Source organism: Eleutherodactylus coqui, chromosome 9 (assembly GCF_035609145.1).
Source record: "Eleutherodactylus coqui strain aEleCoq1 chromosome 9, aEleCoq1.hap1, whole genome shotgun sequence".
Lineage (NCBI taxonomy): Eukaryota > Metazoa > Chordata > Amphibia > Anura > Eleutherodactylidae > Eleutherodactylus > Eleutherodactylus coqui.
Window position 1 is genome coordinate 67,201,364 of NC_089845.1, and position 6,000 is coordinate 67,207,363.

Sequence of the window (6,000 nt, forward strand, 5' to 3'; positions counted from 1 at the left end):
TCAATTGTAGCACAAAAGAACTAGCGTCCAAATTTTACGTACGGAATCTAATTCTCTCACTTCTTGGTGTAATAGAAAGTTGAAATTTGCCACGAGCATTGATTATGTCATAAATAGGAAAAGCTAATGGGTCCAAACTCAATTATTCAATTCTAGGCGCAAAAGAATTAGCGTCCAAATTTTACGTACGGAATGTAATTCTCTCACTTTCCCAATGTCATAGAAACGTGAAATTTGGCACGGGCATTGATTATGTCACAAATAGAAAAAGCTAATGGGTCCCAACTCGATTATTCAAATCTAAGCGCAAAACAATTAGCGTCCAAATTTTACGTACGGAATCTAATTCTTTTACTTCCCGGTGTCATAGAAACTTGAAATTTGGCACAGGCATTGATTATGTCATAAATGGGAAAAGTTAATGGGTCACAACTCGATTGTTCAATTCTAAGTGCAAAAGAATTAGCATCCACATTTTACATACGAAATCTAATTCTCTCACTTCTTGGTGTCATAGAAACGTGAAATTTTGCATGGGCATTGATTATGTCATAAATTGGAAAAGTTTATGGGTCCCAACTCGATTGTTCAATTCTAAGCGCAAAAGAATTAGCGTCCAAATTTTACATACGGAGTCTAATTCTCTCACTTCCCGGTGTCATAGAAACTCGAAATTTGGCACAAGCATTGATTATGTCATAAATAGGAAAAGTTAATGGGTCCCAACTCGATTATTCAGTTCTATGTGCAAAAGAATCAGCGTCCAAATTTTACGTACGGAATCTAATTCTTTCACTTAAAATTTGGCACAAGCATTGATTATTATGTCATAAATAGGAAAAGTTAATGGGTCCTAACTCGATTATTAAATTCTATGCGCAGAAGAATTAGCGTCCAAATTTTACGTATGTAATCTAATTCTCTCACTTCCCGATGTCATAAAAACTTGAAATTTGGCACGAGCATTAATTATATCATAAATAGGAAAAGTTAATGGGTCCCAACTCGATTGTTCAATTCTAAGTGCAAAAGAATTAGCGTCCACATGTTACGTACAAAATCTAATTGTCTCACTTCTTGGTGTAATAGAAACTTGAGATTTGGCACGGGCATTGATTCTGTCATAAATATGAAAAGCTAATGGGTCCCAACTCGATTATTCAATTCTAAGTGCAAAAGAATTAGCGTCCAAATTTTACGTACGGAGTCTAATTCTCTCACTTCCCGGTGTCATAGAAACTCGAAATTTGGCACAAGCATTGATTATGTCATAAATAGGAAAAGTTAATGGGTCCCGACTAGAGATGAGCGAGCACCAAAATGCTCGGGTGCTCGTTACTCGGGAGGAAAGTTTCGCGATGCTCGAGGGTTCGTTTCGAGTAACAAACCCCATTGAAGTCAATGGGCGACCCGAGCATTTTTGTATATCGCCGATGCTCGCTAAGGTTTCCATTTGTGAAAATCTGGGCAATTCAAGAAAGTGATGGGAACGACACAGCAACGGATAGGGCAGGCGAGGGGCTACATGTTGGGCTGCATCTCAAGTTCCCAGGTCCCACTATTAAGCCACAATAGCGGCAAGAGTGCCCCCCCCTCTCAACAATTTTTACTTCTGAAAAGCCCTCATTAGCAATGCATAGCTTAGCTAAGCACCACACTACCTCCAACAAAGCACAATCACTGCCTGCATGACACTCCGCTGCCACTTCTCCTGGGTTACATGCTGCCCAACCCTCCCCCCCAAACGACCCAGTGTCCACAGCGCACACCAAAGTGTCCCTGCCCAGCCTTCAGCTGCACTCATGCCACACCACCCTCATGTCTATTTATAAGTGCGTCTGCCATAAGGAGGAACCGCAGGCACACACTGCAGAGGGTTGGCACGGCTAGGCAGTGACCCTCTTTAAAAGGGGCGGGGCGATAGCCCACAATGCTGTACAGAAGCAATAAGAAATATAATCCTGTGCCACCTCCATCAGGAGCTGCACACGTGGGCATAGCAATGGGGAACCTATGTGCCACACACTATTCATTCTGTCAAGGTGTCTGCATGCCCCCGTCAGACCGCGTTTTTTTATAAATAGTCACAGGCAGGTACAACTCCGCAATGGGAATTTCGTGTGCACCCACAGCATGGGTGGCTCCATGGAACCCACCGGCTGTACATAAATGTATCCCATTGCAGTGCCCTGGACAGCAGAGCTAACGTCAGATTAAATGCAGGTGGGCTTCGGCCCACACTGCATGCCCCAACCTGACCGGGGTTTTTAATTCATAGACACAGGCAGGTACAACTCCCTATTGTGAAGTCCCTGTGGACCGACAGCATGGGTGGGTGCCAGGAAGCCACCGGCGGTACATAAATATATCCCATTGCATTGCCCATCACAGCTGAGGTAATGTCATGTTTAATGCAGGTGGGCTTCGGCCCACACTGCATGCCCCAGTCAGACTGGGGCTCTTTATAAGGAGACACAGGCAGGTACAACTCCCTATTGTGAAGTCCGTGTGGACCGACAGCATGGGAGGGTCCCAGGAAGCCACAGGCGGTACATAAATAAATCCCATTGCATTGCCCAGCACAGCTGAGGGAATGTCATGTTTAATGCAGGTGGGCTTTGGCCCACACTGCATGCCCCAGTCAGACTGGGGTTCTTTAGAAGTCGATACATGCAGTTACAACTCCGTGTGGACCGACAGCATGGGTGGCTCCATGGAACCCACCGGCGGTACATAAATATATCCCATTGCATTGCTCATCACAGCTGAGGTAATGTCATGTTTAATGCAGGTGGGCTTCGACCCACACTGCATGCCCCAGTCTGACTGGGGTTCTTTAGAAGTGGACACATGCAGTTACAACTCCGTGTGGACCGACAGCATGGGTGGGTGCCAGGAAGCCACCGGCGGTACATAAAAATATCCCATTGCAGTGCCCAGCACAGCTGATGTAACGTCAGCTTTAATGCAGGTGGGCAAAAAATTTATTGGATTACACTGTAGGTGAGGGCCCCAAAATATTGGTGTACCAACAGTACTAATGTACTTCAGAAAAATTGCCCATGCCCAACCAAGAGGGCAGGTGAAACCCATTAATCGCTTTGGTTAATGTGGTTTAATTTGTAACTAGGCCTGGAGGCAGCCCAGTTAAAATAAAAATTGGTTCAGGTGCAAGTTTCAACGCTTTAATGAGCATTGAAACGTATAAAAATTGTTTACAAAAATTATATGACTGAGCCTTGTGGGCCTAAGAAAAATTGCCCGTTCGGCGTGATTACATGAGGTTTCAGGAGGAGGAGCAGGAGGAGGAGGAGGAATATTATACACAGACTGATGAAGCTAAAAGGTCCACGTTTTTGATGATGATAGCGAACAATGCTTCCATCCGCGGGTGCAGCCTACGTATTGTTTAGGTATCGCTGCTGTCCGCTGGTGGAGAAGAGAAGTCTGGGGAAATCCAGGCTTTGTTCATCTTGATGAGTGTAAGCCTGTCGGCACTGTCGGTTGACAGGCGGGTACGCTTATCTGTGATGATTCCCCCAGCCGCACTAAACACCCTCTCTGACAAGACGCTAGCCGCAGGACAAGCAAGCACCTCCAGGGCATACAGCGCGAGTTCAGGCCACGTGTCCAGCTTCGACACCCAGTAGTTGTAGGGGGCAGAGGCGTCACGGAGGACGGTCGTGCGATCAGCTACGTACTCCCTCACCATCCTTTTACAGTGCTCCCGCCGACTCAGCCTTGACTGGGGAGCGATGACAAAGTCTTTCTGGGGAGCCAGAAAGCTGTCAAAGGCCTTAGAGAGTGTTCCCCTGCCTGTGTTGTACATGCTGCCTGATCTCCGCGCCTCCCCTGCTATCTGGCCCTCGGAACTGCGCCTTCGGCCACTAGTGCTGTCGGATGGCAATTTTACCATCAGTTTGTCCGCCAGGGTCCTGTGGTATAGCATCATTCTCGAACCCCTTTCCTCTTCGGGTATGAGAGTGGAAAGGTTCTCCTTATACCGTGGGTCGAGCAGTGTGTACACCCAGTAATCCGTAGTGGCCAGAATGCGTGTAATGCGAGGGTCACGAGAAAGGCATCCTAACATGAAGTCAGCCATGTGTGCCAGGGTACCTGTACGCAAAACATGGCTGTCCTCACTAGGAAGATCACTTTCAGGATCCTCCTCCTCCTCCTCAGGCCATACACGCTGAAAGGATGACAGGCAAGCAGCATGGGTACCCTCAGCAGTGGGCCAAGCTGTCTCTTCCCCCTCCTCCTCATCCTCCTCATGCTCCTCCTCCTCAACGCGCTGAGATATAGACAGGAGGATGCTCTGACTATCCAGCGACATACTGTCTTCCCCCGCCTCTGTTTCCGAGCGCAAAGCATCTGCCTTTATGCTTTGCAGGGAACTTCTCAAGAGGCATAGCAGAGGAATGGTGACGCTAATGATTGCAGCATCACCGCTCACCATCTGGGTAGACTCTTCAAAGTTTCCAAGGACCTGGCAGATGTCTGCCAACCAGGCCCACTCTTCTGTAAAGAATTGAGGAGGCTGACTCCCACTGCGCCGCCCATGTTGGAGTTGGTATTCCAGTATAGCTCTACGCTGCTCATAGAGCCTGGCCAACATGTGAAGCGTAGAGTTCCACCGTGTGGGCACGTCGCACAGCAGTCGGTGCACTGGCAGATGAAACCGATGTTGCAGTGTCCGCAGGGTGGCAGCGTGCGTGTGGGATTTGCGGAAATGTGCGCAGAGCTGGCGCACCTTTCCGAGCAGGTATGACAAGTGGGGGTAGCTTTTCAGAAAGCGCTGAACCACCAAATTAAACACATGGGCCAGGCATGGCACGTGCGTGAGGCTGCCGAGCTGCAGAGCCGCCACCTGCTTACGGCCGTTGTCACACACGACCATGCCCGGTTGGAGGCTCAGCGGCGCAAGCCAGCGGTCGGTCTGCTCTGTCAGACCCTGCAGCAGTTCGTGGGCCGTGTGCCTCTTCTCTCCCAAGCTGAGTAGTTTCAGCACGGCCTGCTGACGCTTGCCCACCGCTGTGCTGCCACGCCGCGTGACACCGACTGCTGGCGACGTGCTGCTGACACATCTTGATTGCGAGACAGAGGTTGCGTTGGAGGAGGAGGAGGAGGAGGAGGAAGGTGCTTTAGTGGAGGAAGCATACACCGCCGCAGATACCACCACCGAGCTGTGGCCCGCAATTCTGGGGGTGGGTAGGACGTGAGCGGTCCCAGGCTCTGACTCTGTCCCAGCCTCCACTAAATTCACCCAATGTGCCGTCAGGGAGATATAGTGGCCCTGCCCGCCTGTGCTTGTCCACGTGTCTGTTGTTAAGTGGACCTTGGCATTAACCGCGTTGGTGAGGGCGCGTACAATGTTGCGGGAGACGTGGTCGTGCAGGCCTGGGACGGCACATCGGGAAAAGTAGTGGCGACTGGGAACCGAGTAGCGCGGGGCCGCCGCCGCCGCCATCATGCTTTTGATAGCCTCTGTTTCCACAAGCCTATACGGCAGCATCTCTAGGCTGATCAATTTTGCAATGTGCACGTTTAACGCTTGAGCGTGCGGGTGCGTGGCGTCGTACTTGCGCTTGCGCTAAAACTGTGGCGCTAGCGACGTCTGGACGCTACGCTGAGAGACATTGCTGGATGGGGCCGAGGACAGCAGAGGTGAGGGTGTGGGTGCAGGCCAGGAGACGGTAGTGCCTGTGTCCTCAGAGGGGGGTTGGATCTCAGTGGCAGGTTGGGGCACAGGGGGAGAGGCAGTGGTGCAAACCGGAGGCGGTGAACGGGCATCGTCCCACCTTGTGGGGTGCTTGGCCATCATATGCCTGCGCATGCTGTTGGTGGTGCCTCCCCAGCTGATCTTGGCGCGACAAAGGTTGCACACCACTGTTCGTCGGTCGTCAGGCGTCTCTGTGAAAAACTGCCACACCGTAGAGCACCTTGACCTGTGCAGGGTGGCATGGCGCGAGGGGGCGCTTTGGGAAACAGTTGGTGGAT